The following is a 16,460-nucleotide window of genomic DNA, read 5'->3' on the forward strand; positions in this document are numbered from 1 at the left end:
AAGAACTACTGAAACTGTTTTTTTAATTATCACAGTTTCCGCTAAAGAAAAAGCATAACATCACATTCTTGTAATGTTGGTCAACAAAAATTAAAGTGGCATAGGGAAGAAAATGAAAAGCTTCTAGCCACTACCAGAGAAAAAATTTAATCTAAATTTTAACTGGAAAGGCCAAGATTAAATGGAACTCCATGAAAAAGACCAACTTTACATTTTTATAAATTGCATAGTGGTCTGCATATCTATGGAAGTACCAGACTTCTTCCTGGACACTAACTCAGCACCACTGCAATGGTCAGATAGCAGAGGCATGATAATGTACTTGTGTTGAGGTAATGGCCTTGGAGTTACAGGTCTTCCTTTACTGCCTGCAAGTGTAAAATCACTTCATCATCCCACCTAGTATGGACATGAGATGTTGCACATCTACAGACCCTACCAACTCACCTTATTCCTGACTGTTGTGATGTCCATTCAGAGATGAAGATCTCTTTTTTTCTTCTGAAGCAGTGCAATACATCCTCATCCATCACCATCTTTTCTAAGAAAAATGATGTTACAAGTTAAAAAACCCCAACAAACTGCAAAAGCAAACAGAAATTGCATGCCTTGTAGCACTACATTCCTTAGGGACTTCTGAAGAACTTATAGGAGCAAGAGCCATTGATCAGATTCCTCCTCCTGCCCAAGACAGTGTGAGAAAACAAAATTCCACATGTGTTTTACAAATTATATTTGAGTCCCAAGGGGATGAAAACAACTAGTTAAGCTGAAATGCAAAAATCTCACTCTTCTTATGTCTTATACACAGATGGATTCATACAGAACTTGGGCTCTTAAAAACTTCAGCAGAGTTCTCCTATCCCATCAAATTTTCACCTGAAAGTAAAGCCATTGCTGCTGAAGTCTTTTCTTCTTTTACTGCTTCCTAGTCACATGAAGTAAACTGAGGTGACCATAAATGCTTTGGTGGACAGACTGTGTTCAATGCACTGAAATACTGCCCAGTAAACTGGATCATGGGATTTTAGCAAGCTGACAGTAAATCGACAATGGAGCATTCTCCTCAAATGTCTCTCTGTCAGAGGTGGCAGGAAGAAAACTTGAAAATCATACCATTTTAGAAATGAAAAGATCTTTAGCCTCTAAATTCCTTAGTTCAAGTTCTGGACTTTATTACCAACTAATTTTGTTTGTATGAAATGATTAGCATATCTACAACGTACAGAATAACCAGAAAGAGGTGAGAGTGGCCAAGTAACAGCATCAGGACAAAACACTCTGTTATCTCTGCAACCATCTCCTATCAGATAGCAGAGACAAGGCTTATTCATGTCTTCAAGAAAGAGATTAATATGCAGAACAATCTCAAAATCTTTCCAAAAGCCTAGGGGCTGACATCTGCACAGTATTTTCTATTTTGGAGGCTTGCCAGCTGAAGTAAACATCTTATCTATTCAGGAGGAAGAAGAGTGAGATGCCTGCCCAGATATCTGTCATTGTACCACTTCACTTCTTCTAAGTTTTCTGGAATTAAGCATTGGGCAGCTGGACTCCTTACTTTGTACAGAAGACCAGATAGACTTCATATTCTTCTATCATCTTTCTGAAAAACAAAGTGCTAAATGAAACAAGGACACATCCTTTAGAGCTATGGTAAGTGGCAAGAGGGATAATCTTCCCTGCTTGGGTCCCTGTTTTTTCCCTGCTTTGGGGGAAGTAACATGCAGTGGGAACAGATCTGCCTCCTTAATGAGAAGGTTACACTCCATAATGAGAAGGTTACACAGCTCCTCTCATCATGGAAGTGTGAGCTCCGGCAGATTACCTGTCAAAAACAGTCTCTTCAATCACGTCTTGCCTGAACTAGAAGACTGGGCTACCACAAAGAAATGTTTCCATCACACATAGTACAATGAACACTGCACCTAATGGAAATTTTTTGGCCTGAACCCTTGCCTCATTTCATTATGCTGTTTAGAGGCCTACAGCAACCAGATAAACCACATCGAAGGCTTGAAAAACTAGAGAGAACACATGAACTAAGCAGGGAAAAAGGGAAAACAGTTTTTTCTGTTTTTTCATGTTTGCCACATTCCCAGCAGGAGGAAAGTTAAAACCAAGCAAAATAAAAACAGCTGCAAGTTCCATTTTAATAGAACTATCTAGAACAGTGACCTGTGAAGAGAATGGAGTGAGCACACAGAGCCTGGACACCCTGAACAGCACACATGAGATTCACAAACACACCAGCTGGCAGCTCTGCAGAGGCTTTACTTGCAGGTGCAGTGTGAGTGGCAGGACACTCATTGAAAAAGCTGTGTCAAAGATGCTTTAAACGCTGTTCCAGGACAGTCTTCCAAGTGTTTATCAGCTCACCATAAACTGCTAGGAGAAATTATAACCTCAGTCCTGCTCTTCATTCTGATCTTTGTTAGTTAGTATAGTTAGTATGTCCCACATGTTGTCATTACTGCTTCTCATAGCCTGACTGCTCCTGCAGCCTTCAGTTTCTACACTATGTTCCCTCCTTCAAAAACAGACCCACACATGCTCCTGGATAACTATGTTGGTTCCCCATAAGCGGTCTAGGTTGAATTAAATTAACTTTGTATCCTTAAAGTTCTTAATGTTTCCTACCTTCTAGCAGCTCAAAAGTTAGTTTCATTTAGCTCTAAATTTAACAAGATCATTTGCTCCAACTGTGTTATTCTCCTTATGTCACAAACAGCTGTTTCAACCTGGTTAGAAGAAATTTTCATTTACAAAATGCAGATTCTTCTTAGATTGGCATGACCTTTAAAAAATATTAGTGAATCTTATATTAACATACCACTTCCAGAAATAAAGATTGCAAATTTAAGAGTTTTGGCAAGCACAAAAGGAGACTCTGGATCATGCCTTAATTTAATTTTAGGAATCAAAGTACTTTCTTTAAGACTTTGAGAGACATCCTATGTGGCTTTTGAACACCATTAATGGGAACATAATGCAAATCTCAGGATGCATCCCTTATTTCCCTGGATGATTCAGAAATACCTCTGCACTCAATTTCAACCTTTTTTTCAACTGGAAAGATGTACAGCAGCTGCTGCTCATTTCATAAAATTCATGTCTACAGGAGACTATCATACAGATGCTTCAGACTTCCAGCTGACAGACCCTAAGGACACAGGTTAGCAGAGATTATTTATTAATCTCTGGTTTTATTCCCTCTCCTGTCTCCAGCCACTCCCTTTACACAATTGTGTCTCATTATTTTGTATAGTCCACAGCCTTATTTGGTAAAAACTTTTATCTCAGGGCAAGTCTAAAGATTATGCTAGGTCATTGCTTCTAGTCTTCCCTTTTCAGTTTGCTTAACATTTCCTGTAATATTAGCATTTATAGACACATATGAAACAGGGCATTAAGAATTACAGGGTTTAACCACAGCAATTATCAACTTTGCAGCCTGAAATTTAAGATAAAAAGCACAGGAATTTCTTCTGAAAGTATTCAGGTTAGAAGGAAAAGTCTTCCTCAGCTATGTTTCTTCTCAAAACTGCTAAGCAAAATATAGTGCATGGACCCCAATACCTATTCAAAAGAATCTCTCAAGGTTTGCAACTAGACCTCTCAATTGGTGAAAATAAACAAATAAATTACAATATCCTCACCCCAAGAAGTTATTTTGATAAATCCATGCAGTATTTTAGTTTTAGAAAGTTTCGGGTTTTCTGTTTGCGTTCCTAGAGCAGGCTGACAGTAAGACAGGACAAACTCCTGAAACAGATGCTGTCCTTGAAAAAATGGGCACTTGTTCTTGTTCCTATCAAACCCCTCTCTGGGGCTTTTGGGTGTGCAGTGATGACTGTACAGGTGTGCCTCATTTCCCCTCATAGTAGCTGGAAGGCTTGGATTGTTGTAACAGAGACCAAGTAGCAGCCTGCCTCTTCCACGCAGAAAACAAGTGGGGCATTCAGGTAGCACATGCTGTTTTCTTGCTTGGGGTGATTGATTGGTAAAGTCACAGTGCAGTGATGTATACTTAGAAAAACAAGTCTTTGTAAATAACTTGCATTGCCCAATATTATGTTGTAAATATTTCAAAAGAAAGATGGGGTAGTGCTGTTGGCAGCACTTTTTGTTTAAATGAGCAAGTTGGAAATGTCAATAGCCATCACGTGATGAGGTTCTGTTTTGCAAGTCATCTCCCATCTTATCTGGTTACTTTTCTGTATTCACTTTTTATTTCTTATCATGCACACAAAAAGAGAGGGTGATGGTTCTAGTTAAGGCTAAAAATACATGAAAAATTATTTGAGTATGTGGTTTAACCCCAGCTGGCAACTGAGCCCCACACAGCCATTCACTCACTTTCCTCGGTACATGAGCTTGTCTGGAACTTTCTCAGAAAGTATAATGGAGATAAAATACTGTAGTCACCAAGTGAAATCCTTGCTTCAGTGCTACCACTACTCAGCCTGATTGAGTGTTGCAGAAAAATTACTCTCCTACCAACCCTTTCTTGTGCCTTATTTACATTTCAGATTTTCTGCAAACCTTTGTGAGAAGGCTGACCAGCTCCATTTTACATGCTCAATTTATGTTGGGATTTATGTTATTTGGTTAAGTCTTAACCAGCAAAATGTTGACTTTAAAACTACAAAATGAGGACTCACACCTATATGTTTCAATATTCAAAAGAAGCCTGAGATCATAACAACAACATTGTTGTCATTCATCTTTCTCTGCATCAACTGAACTGTAGAAGTCCCTCCTGACTTAGGTGAACTAACAGCCTTACTACAGGCTGAACAAGGTGTGCCAGTGTGAGGCAGGCTTTCATAAAGCACTTTGAAGGTAATTCTATCTTGTAGCTAGTTTTGTTAGTGATTTGATTCCTGAACCTTGCTAATACCGGCCTTGGCAAACGAAAAAGGCTGACAGGTATTAGTGATCTTCACCATCTATGGATATTGCTAGGTAGGACTGCAGAAATAAGCTTTTGGGGCTAAATTTGGTAGATAAAAGGGTGACCCAATTTGGAAGGCTGCTGGTGAATGCAAGAAACAAGCCAAATCCAAACCTGAAATAGGAAACCTTTAAAACTGGGGCTGGGAGCAATATTTGTGCACCAGAGTGAAGCCTTCTATCCTGCTGTAATTCCAAGTCTGGGTGGCTTGCAGATACTGCTCCCACCTTTTAAGGCTACATGGCTTTTAACATATTCTGTTGTTAGAGACCCAAATCTTACCAGATTAAGCTGGGAGAATTGAATGCTCTCAAACCTGAACTTTTTTGCCTTTTTAAGTGACACAGCTCTATAGTTGATCCCTCCTTGAAGGACTTTTTTTTTTTAAAGTACACTCTGTGAACCTTGATACTATGTTGAATTTGATGACTTCTTAATCTTAACTGTTAGCTGGAATCTTCACAACTTAATTATCCAGATATAACAGAAACTGAGATGTTAATAATAAACTCAGAAATCTGGTGCTTAACCAGCTGTCTTGTTAATTATGGTAACAACAGACTGGCAATTGCTTTGATTAAAACACCGTGGGTTTGGTTTGCCTTTTCAAGCCCCAATCACTGTCCACACAGATTCAGTTCTACTGTACTCTCTCCCTTTCCAAGCATGCAGAGGAGCACACCAGGTCCTCTGGAGAGGCTGCTGTGTAGATCAGGACAAGGATTCTGCCTCAGAACATCCCTGTGTACTTAATCTTCAAGCTCCTGTGTAACTGGTAAGGAACTCTCTATCTTGCCTCATTCTGAGTAAATTGCTTCTTCAACTAGGAAGTGCTGTTTCTTTTTGTCTGTTGAGGTGCAATACAAAGGCCAACTCTCCACCCATTCTGAATGTAATATTCCTTTCACTCTGTCTTATAAAAAGCTGAGGTGCTGGAGGAGACAAAGACACACCTTCAGCCTCCTCGGAAACGTCTCCTTGGAAGGATGAAGCTCCTGGCACTTTGTGGCTTTTTGTTTCTCTGTCTTTTGTGCCTCAATGTCTTTGCTGCAGAAGGTACAGTATTATAGTCTTCTAACACAGCTTTCTCTTTTCCTCTCTTTTCTTTTTTTATATAAAATGCTTATTTGCTATGTTGATTTTAATTAAAGGAAACAAACAGAGCTTGACAATGAAAAGGAGGATTGAACTTAGAAAAGGTCTTAGACTGCAGAATGTGGTAGCATATCAGTGCTTTGGTTTGTACAGTAGTGTTTCCTCTGCTATAGCCTGTTGCACAGCATGATTAACTTTTACCTTAATCTGTATTCTGAAATCTGCTCTTCTGAAAATGCTTCCTATTATATTTCCCATTATATTTTCCCAGTAGATAACCAAGCATCCACCAATGTAAAAATAGTATAATTTTGTCAGAAGTGGGAAATGTGTTAATGGAAAAAGCTTCTACCCATATGAAATAAGGGAACATGAATCAGTCAGGTTAACAGAGTATATGATAAGTTCTTTATAGAACAGTGAAACTGTTCTTCAGTAATTCTTCTGATCTTCAATCAGTCTAAACTTTGTTTTCCTTTGGTTTTTTTTTTGGTTGGGTTTTTTTTACCACTGATAATCCACACTTCATCTGCAGTATCTTGAGGCACTTAGTTACCATTTTGCAGTATTCCGAATTCACAGAGCAATTAAATTCCTGAAAACAGAGGATTTTCCATCTGTCTATAGCCACCTCTCTGCAGATGTCATTGTGCATTTGCAGAAGGACAGTTCAGTAGCATTTTTAAATTGAGAGGTGCAATCTAGAGTTACCTGTGCAGACTTGAGGTTTGATATTGTAAATCTCTGAGACTCACCATGATTTTTACAATGTGTATTTTATACAAGATATAGAGAGTAAATGTGAGATAAACAAATAAGCTAAGTGTCCAAAGATCAGGAACAGCAGACTTGCCATGCTTGATATTTTCTAGAAACCTTTTAGGAATTGCTTTATGGGTAAATATGAGCATGGAGAAAGATGTGGAAGCTGTTTTTCTAATTGGTTAAGTCAGCTGCCCAGTTTTGTCATTTACTGGTGTCTGTGCTGGTAGAGCTATTTGCCAGAGCAGTGGTAGCTGAAGCCCTTCTGCTCTCTTTGCCTTTTTTGCTTCTTTTTATTCAGGTTTTTCCATAACCCTTGAGAAAAACTTTAGGAACAGTGCAAGGGCAGTTGGAGACTTTCTTGAAGTGTCTTCAGGAGCATAAAGGAAGCCTGTGCAGGAAGGACAGGAGATGGCCATATCAATAAAACACAAATAAATACCTGTCATTCCCATAGTAGCGTTTCCTTCCTGTTGATGTGCATGGTTCTTTCATGAGTCAGAAGGTGGGGAGGAAACGTGCAAAGGACACTCTTACTTATCTGTAAGCACTGATGTCAAAGTAAAGTGTCTGGTTGTGCAAGATAAATGCACTTTGCATGTTAAACCATTGCTCTGTTACATCAGAACTAAATTATGAGAACTGTTATCTAACTAAATTATCAGAACTAAACTCAGCTTCCATCACCAGCCTTGGCTGTAAACTGTGCCTCAGTGATTTCCAGAAACATTGACCATATATTAGATTTTGTTGATGAGAAATCATCTGTCTCTGTCCTTTCTGCTCTCCCCCAGCTCCAGAGTAAACCTTTTTTTTCCCCCTTTATTGTGACCAGCACTGTGGTCAACTGTAGTCAACAGCTCACTTATTTAGGTGTGGTGGGAGGGAATATTTCAGTGGCTTTGCCCATCCAAAGCAGTTTATTCTACACTCTGGTGCATCTGGACACTGAGATGCTCTTTTTTCCTGTTGGTAATTTTTTCTATTTCCTTAAAGTGGTGTAACTGTAATTGTATTGCCTGCCAGTGTGACATTTGGAAGGATAAAGAAATCTTTACAATGTGTATCTGATGCATCTATGAGTAATGATAGAAAAGAGCAAATAATTTTCTGTTCCACACTAGGGACAAAGCTGTGCAGAGATCTGAAAATCAGTCATGATAATCCTTTGTTTTACAGATCCCTCTACACAAGGATGTCAGTGGTAAATACAGTTATTTGCATTACCTGTCTCCACTGATAATGAATTATTTTTCACCCTTAGGTCAAAGGGTTAGAAGACGCTGCTGTTCAAAAGCATCCACAGTCAACAAAAATCCACATAAAGGTAAAAGGTTTACAGTTTCATTAGATGAATTAGGTGATCTCTCTCTTATGAATCATAAGAGAGAAATCACAGCACTCTGGTTTTTTTCCATCTGCAAACTTCACCTAATTTTCCATGCAGGTAAATATTAGCTTCATTGAATCACTGAGAACTTGTTCTCTTTTTTTTAAGAAACTTACTGAGTGTTTGGATTGGGAAGAAATAAGATTAGAAAAGATTAGAACCCATTTAATGCCCATAGTATAAAACAATCAAAAGAACTGTGCTCAAGTCTGATTAAAGGAGTGTCAGTGTTCCTCATTGATAAGAACAGTTGCAGAAGTGAAATATTATCCTGGCTTTGCCCTGCTGTATTCCATCACCATTCATCTGTGCCTGCATTCATCTTTATGTTTTGAGAGATCAGCCAAAGTGTGGTTCTGTAAATTCCCAAAAATCCAATTTTTGAACCCACAGCTCTACCAGGAACAAGAATTAGCTGAGACTGAATTTGTTCTAAATATGGGCATCTAAAGACCGTGCAAGTAAAAGTACATAATATCTCTGGTTTCAGTGAGACCCCAGTGGAAAAAAAGCCAAACCATGAACAAGTCTAGGATAAAAGGATTAGTATGCTCTTTAGAATCTTAAATCTTAAATGTTAATGTTTCTATCTTAAATCTTGTATCTATCTTGTATCTTAAATCTTAATGTTTCTAATTTCAATAAAATGTCTAGCTGTTAACTTCTGTTAAACTCTAAAGATAAAGAATTAGATCTAAAATACTTTATTTCCTATTTCGAATATTTTAATCATAAAATCACTAATTTGAAGTTCTGAACAAATTCATTCTAGCTGATAAAATATCTTAAATGCTTGATTACTTTTTATATTTAGATAACTTAGATGATCTAAAAATCTTTGTGTTACTCTACAGTTTTCCTTTAACTGGAGTCTTTCCTTCCTGCCCAGTCTCCCAGTGCTGAATCATGGGCTCTGTTTTATGGGCAGAGTCCCATTGGTACCAGGAGCAGTGAACAAATTGCAGAATTATTATGGGTCAGGGGTTTAGAGCTGTCTGGGGCTCCTCATTTAATCAGCAGGTGTAGTAGCAACTGGGGACTTGGGCAATAGCAGGTTCCCAGCTGGCCCACAAGGCCTGGGGGGATGTGCAATGCCAGAGGCACAGAGGTGGCTTCTGGCACTCCTGGCCTGAGCTGGATTGCACTGCTGCTGCCTGCCTGATCCTGTGCCCTTTCCACATTACTGAGACTTCATGTGATCAGCACAGCTCTTACTATTCAATCTGAGTACTTTCTGATGACAAAATAGGGGGTATTTCAGGCTTTTTTACATGCCATAGGCATGAAAGCTCTCTACTAAAAGTGCTTGCAAAGAGAATGTTCCTTTGAAAGCAAACTGCTGTTTCCTGGGGATGAGTCCAGTGATGCTGGTCTCACAGAGCAATGAAAGGTATTGTGCTGAGGGGCAGAAAGGAAGCAGGGGCAGGAGGTCTCACAGAGCAATGAAGGGTATTGTGCTGAGGGGCAGAAAGGAGTACAAAGGAAGCACTCCAGTAAAACCTGTAAATTCACCACAAAGATCTCCTACTGAGGGAATCTGAAATGCTTTCCTCTGCTGCAAACACAATAATACTTTATCATCTTTGCTTTATGATCATTACACTCTGCCCTGGTTCTCAGAGCATTCAACATGCTTACTGTAATCATCTCCTGTCCTTACCTGCAGCCAAACCTTTTATTGGTAAGGGATTGTTGTTTATTTGCTTCCATATAAGGTACATCTTTCTGCTGCAAATGACTTCCTCAGATCTGCTTGTATCAAAATGCTTGATCTGAATTGGTTTCTACTCTTATTGAGAGGCAGCTGTAAAAGCTTGGGCCTAATGCAGCAACTGCCCAAAGCTGAATTTTTCTGTTTTAATGTGTGGTTCTTGACTGGAATTGTACAGTGTTGGCTTTGTTTTGTATGGTTGCTATGAGATTTCTGGGTGACTTGTGCTGTCTTTTTTAGTGGGCTATTACTTGCTTTATAGTCTGCAGGCAAAGCACAGGGACTGTTTTTCAGCCTTGCTCTGTACTGTTCTTTGTGCTGGGCAATTGCCCTGGGCAAGCTGCAAAGCCACTTGGAGACCAGCTCAGTGTGGCTTGAGGAGAGGGTTATGTATAACCATACATAACCACACTGGCTACTTCTTTTGAAGCAAAACCACTGATTTCCTAGAAGTTGGAAAGTTTCTGTTGTCATTCCATCAGAAACAATTGCTGTCCCCGAAAGCAAATGCTTTAGTTCTCCTTCTAATGTCAATCTATGGCTTCTGACCAGGAAACAGGGAGAATGTGATGATAGTAAGGGGAAGACACTGTTTAATGTGTCAATTACAGAATTCAAACTCTGGAGAGACAGTAGCACCATCCTGTGTCTATGAAGACCTTCACCTGACTATGGAAACTTCCAGCAGCAGCAAACTTGAAGTGATTGAGCACCCTCACTAAAGGGAGAATAGTCTGCTGGGAGTCAGTGACCTCCAGCAACCTAATAAAAAGAAAAAAAAATTGCCATCACATCCCTGTTTATTTTCAGATCACTGCTAATCTAAGCCTGCCCACACAAACATGGCTAAATCTCAGATATTAAAGTTTTGTGCCATTCTCCACACTCCCAATTAAACAAATCTTTCTATTTTCTCTGTTTTTCATGTTTGTTTTACAGGTATGGGTTTTAAAGTTACTCCAGTGGAAACAAGGAAACCGTGCAAGCCTTGTCATCCGCGAGTCTTTTCTGGACCACTTCCACAGCTAAAATAAGCAGACTGAGAGGAGGGTGAAAAGCATCTGCCTACATGCACAACCAACAGTGCTTCACTATCTTGAAGACCCTCCTTTCACAGACAGGACATGAATGTACATTGCTTTCTGTTTGGGGAAAGGCTTCATTACTGTTTATTCATTCCTTCACTCACTTCAGTCACTTTGCCTAACTCTTTCTGCCAGGTTAATACTATCAAAGGTGCTCACTCAGGCACCTTTGATAGTATTAACCTGGCAGAAAGAGTCAGGCAATGTTGTCTGGCTGCCACCAAACTTTGTGTCAGTGGAATACTCCTCTGCACCAAGCAGGGATTTGGCTCCTCGAGTAAGAGAATGAGGAAAGCTGGTTGAAGAGGTAGCTGAATTGCACTGGTTTGCATTTCTAAATGCCTTTTAGGCATTCTATTGCCTAAAAGGTGGTGAAGGGCTGATGCTTTTGTTTCTAGTTATAAGTATACATGCATATTTAATCTTTTCTTGAATCATTTATTTTAAATTAACAACGGTGTTTGTTTGTATGATCATCAATCATTGATGATTTTTCCTGCAGCCCTTGTACTCAGTGCTAGCAATCCACTTGGAAGTAAATTTCTACAAATGATAAAAATCTCATAATTTACAAAGGGCTGAGAAACTAGATAAGCAAATTATTAAAATAGTGGTGATGGGCCAGATTCAAGTAAGCTTTTCAATATGTCATCAGAGGGGGCTAAATCTGACTTAAAAATCAAAGTGGCCTGGTTTTAACTTCCTTAAGAGTGTCATCAGGTGGTTATTGAAGAGCATACTGAAAAGATATTAAACCTAATCAGATTTCATCTGTTCCTCTGAAGCCAGAAGGCAGCTGTTCTTTCAAGACAGCAGAGTTGTGTGATCACCTCAATAAACAAAGCTTACTGGAGCATGAAATAAATGCTAAGAATAATACCAAAGGGCTGAATAACAGAGAAACTGAAAAACCCACTGATACTTTAGCCATGTATCTTCTGTCCTTTCCTAACTGTCCTCTGCATTGCTGCTATTTCTCTGCCTGGGGGAGAGTCCTTAAAACTGAATTACTTGCTTGTTCATAAATTCAGTTCTCCTTCTAGTGAATATGAGGAGGAGTAGAAACCTTTGCTGCTGGGTAAATTGCAGATTGCAAATAGTAATTTTTCTGTCAGTACTCATAGTACTACTCTTTCTCTTAACATAATTGTCAGTATGATAGAAATGGTTTCGGTGCCCTTCACAATTTGGGGGAGTTGAATGGGAACAGTCAGAGGTCTGTTGTAACTCACACAGGCAAATGGAATTCCAAAAGGTCAGGTTTATGGGCACTTGCTCAGGGTCTGCTCTTATTGAGAATGTTTCTATTGTACTGAGCAATTGAACCTATTTCTGGCTCTTCTGTGTGCTTGCTATTACTTTATTTTCATATTGGTTTTGAGAGTAGGTAGATCTGACACTCAGCTTCCTATTTTTGAATGCCTGACCATGCATAGCATTTTTTATATCAAGGATAAAGGAACTGCCAGTTTTCCTTGCAAGACCTCTGAATCAGGAGGTTGGTGAAGGAACTGTGTTTCATGTTTGGTTGCTGGTGAGGGGGCCAACATATTTTATCTCTGTTGTTTTGTGGAGCTCGCAGAAAGAATCTGTAGAATGTAAATGACAACTAAATAAAAGCCATTTTTGGTATTGTTTGCAGCAGGGTTTTTCTCTGTAAAATATGGCCAGGTGTTTACAGCTCTGTATAGAGCTTCACTAACAGGTTTGAAGATTCTGTTCGCTAATATGAGTTTAAGCCCTTTTCTTTTATATCTGAAAAATGCTCTAAGATTTTCCTCTTTGCCTTACACCCTCCAAACAGCATGCTCCAAACTCTCCAACCCTCCTTCAGGCAAAATGTTCCCTCTGATAAGAAAAGCAGAAGCCCCAGAGACCATTAACACAATTCTTACAGAAATACTCTATGTAGGCACAGAGTTTGTGGTGATTGGGGTGGGGCTGTGGGAGCCTCATCCCCAGTGGGTGCAGCTGTGAGAAGCAGGTGAGCAGCTTTGAGCCATGGAGTGCCCAGGGGCACTGGCCAACCACCAAAGGGAACAGAGGGCACACAGGTGCAGTGATCAACCTTTTATGAGGGGATAAAAGGTTGGGCTAAAGGACAAGAAGGGCAGATGCTTGCAGCCTTCTGAAGAGGAGTGGTGTTACTCTGTATGGGCAGATACCTGAAGCCCTCTGCTGTGCCAAGGTGTTACTGTGTGAATGGGTGAATGCCTAAAGCCTTCTGAAATTGTATGGTGACGCTCTGTGTATGGTGGCTGTCTTGACTGCAGCATGTGCTGTGGCATATGCTGTGACAGCTCTGCATCTCTGGGGAGATCCCAGCACGTCATTTAATGCACTTTAGTATTTTTACTCACTAAGTTTCCCAGGCTGGCCTCAGTCCCTCATTGGGGGCTATTCCAGCTAAAGATGTTGTTTGTCTGAAGTCCTAGCCTTGGCTGAGCAGAATACAGCAGCAACCTCCAAATAATTTCAGCATGGATTGTGACTGCTGCCCAAATGCTTTGTTGCTTCATACAGAGGTATCAGAATGTTGTTTGTCCTCTTGAAAGTAATTCCTCAGCAGAGTTTGACTCTTATGTACCAGGCCATTTCCCCATGTGGTACAACAGAGCTACCATCTGATCATGGTTTCACTTACAGGCATCTGTTCTTCCTCTTTATTTTCCTTTCACTTCTACATGTATTTGTCTGGCATTACCAGAAGAGAAACATATTTGCTCAGTGGCTTTTCAAAATACACAAGCTGCATGCTTATATAAAGTAAATTCATCTTGTCCAAACTGACAAATGAATTTTTTGTGTCTTGTGTTTTTGTGTGCAGTCGGCTGTCAAGCAAGAAAATTGCACAGCCCATAAGTTGCGATAAAGATGTTTCTGAAGTGTCTCTATGCCTGACAGAACAGATGTTGAATCCTGGTCTGACCTTGTCAATTAAGTGAGCCAGGTGTCTCCTCACTTTGTTTACAGCTTAATACCACCAGCTAACACCAAATCAGTCTGTTTTATTTGGCACTATGACTGTGAATTGTCAGGAGCACAGAAGAAATGATCTCTCCTGACAGGGACTGTTGGTTTAGAGACAAGTTCTGGGATCTCTTTTTCTAAGTGGGTAGTAGGAGAAATAAAAATATGGGTTTTTATACAAAATGTAATCCCTAAAGGTGAAATGGGGGCTCTTGATGTTGGCTTTTCAGCTCTCTAGACTGGCTCACAACTGATGCAACCGCCCAGGTATCCTCAAAGAATTCAGGATTTTGTCTCCAGAGAAGTTCTGTTTATCTAAAGTGTGGATTACAGGGGCTACTTCTTGTGATCCCATTTGCCAAGGAAAACTGCACTCCTCTATGAACAGTCTCATCTCAAACAATAAACTCAGCTGGAATATCAAAGCAGATGGATATTTCCTGTGTAGATACAAGGCTAACTCTTGCCAAAACTGAGTAGAAGACTCGTGGTGGCTTCAGTATTCATTGAATCAAGTCTGTTGCCTGATTCTGTTTTGTCCAAAGTTGTTGCTAACTAGTTTTAGGAAGATGTTGTCAGGTTGTGGAGTCAGGTCAGACGCATGCACACTTTTTACCAATGTTTTTTCTGAGGAGAATTTATCCAAAACTTGTCTCTTTTGTCCCTCTTGTAGATTGGGGGGAAAACCCACTTATACAGTCTTTTTTACCTCAGTTGTCATTAGATATAAGCAGTTATCTTTAGCATAGCTAATTGCTCTGCAGGACAAATTTTTTAAGTTGCTGTTGGGGAGCAAGGAGTGCTCCCTAATGGCAGGAGCAAGGATGTTGGTTCCAATCCACGTGTGACTGTGGTTCCTACTAGCCTTCAGTATCCAAGACAGCAGCTATTGGATAATCTATGCTTTTGAACACATAACTGTTCCATCATGCTTTGTCTTCTCATCTTAGAGCAGGGCTCTCAGAACAGAAGGAATTCCCAGGAATTATTCCTGTTTTCAGTGTCTCACTAGTGGATCTCTGCTAGAAAAGTTCAGGATATGGATTTGTTCACATTGTCATTCAACCTTTGTGCCAACATCTGTTTGTGTGTTTCAGATGCACTGACTGGGAATATCTTTAAGTGTGAGGGATTTAAGCCCACATTTCCAGGCTGATGCTCCACAAGGGAGCTAAGGACAGATTTCCTATAGCATAAGCACCTTACAATGCCATCTGGTCTGCTCTGAACACATTATCAGAGAAATCAGGTCACTGTGTGCCTGTGAGTGATCCTCAGGTGAACGTGACTGGTCTGGCTTCTGCAGCCTCACAGCCACAACAACCTCAGCTGATTTGTGGAATAAGGACTTAAAAATTAAAAATTGTCCAGCAGTATGTTTTATTCCAGCAGGAATAATGCAGGTGTGTTTTAGTCCAGCTGGGATGCATGGGGGATATTTCTACCAAAGACAGGTGTACCTGGTCAGACAGATTTCAGGTTTAAATACACATTGATCCCCCCAGGCTCACACCTCCCTGCCTGCCCATTCCCTGCCCAGAGTCTTTGGTGGTTGTGGGTGGGCATCTTTGATGAAGTAACATCATCTTCCTCGATGTTCACTGCTTGGCCCTTTCTTCTGGGCAGGGGCAGTGGAGGTTTGGCTTTCTCTCATGTCAGTTTGTCCTGGCTGAAACCAGGAGCCTGGTTCTTGTTGGCTCCTTAAGCAAAAGGTTCTGCTTTATGGATTTCAACAATACCTGAGTCTTGCTTTAGTAAGTTTTCTTATCTTTATGGCCTTTACCTAGCAACTAAATTCTTATGTGTTCTGTTACAAGTTGTCTCTACCTAGCAGGTTACATTTCTGTAACAAACTGTGTTTGTACTTTTGCAAATTTGTTAAATAGGCTATATATATTTCTGTTTTCCTCCACCCACCTAGGTACATTACATGCTTCTAAAATTCTGAATTTCATGTACGTATATGTTTCCCATATCACAGTTCTCCCAAGAAGCTCTTGCACCAGGGCCAGTTTCTGTCAGACACTCAGGCTGTATCTGGGATGTTCCTTTAAGAGTTGATTGCTCCCAGCTGCTCACACAGCACAGGCACTCAGGGCTGATGATCTACACCTGGTCTAGGAGGCATTGGAGCCCCAGCATTCAAAGCTTGCACCACCTTTTGTTAACTGCCCAGCAGGCACCTGTACATGTAGGCACAGAGTTTGTGGTGATTGGGGTGGGGCTGTGGGAGCCTCATCCCCAGTGGGTGCAGCTGTGAGAAGCATTGACAGCAATGAGCCATGGGGTGCCCAGGGGCACTGACCAACCACCAAAGGGAACAGAGGGCACACAGGTGCAGTGCATCAACAGGAGGGGATAAAAGGTTGGGCTAAAAAACAAGAAAGGCAATGCTTGAAGCCTTTCAAAGTGGTGTGGTGTTACTGTGTATGGGTTGAAGCTTTCTGAAATTATGTGGTGATGCTCTGTGAGTTGTGGCCATCTCAGCTA

General features: G+C 40.4%; 1 long non-coding RNA gene across 1 annotated transcript; it reads left to right on the top strand.

Annotated features, from left to right (window-relative positions):
- The first annotated feature begins 5,660 nt into the window (after positions 1 to 5,660).
- On the top strand, positions 5,661 to 11,093 carry LOC136559172 (uncharacterized). The gene is made up of 3 exons (XR_010783980.1): positions 5,661 to 5,732; positions 8,079 to 8,141; positions 10,855 to 11,093. It is a non-coding gene; the product is annotated as an uncharacterized lncRNA (long non-coding RNA).
- Positions 11,094 to 16,460: the final 5,367 nt, after the last annotated feature.

Source organism: Molothrus aeneus, chromosome 8, assembly GCF_037042795.1.
Source record: "Molothrus aeneus isolate 106 chromosome 8, BPBGC_Maene_1.0, whole genome shotgun sequence".
Taxonomy (NCBI): domain Eukaryota; kingdom Metazoa; phylum Chordata; class Aves; order Passeriformes; family Icteridae; genus Molothrus; species Molothrus aeneus.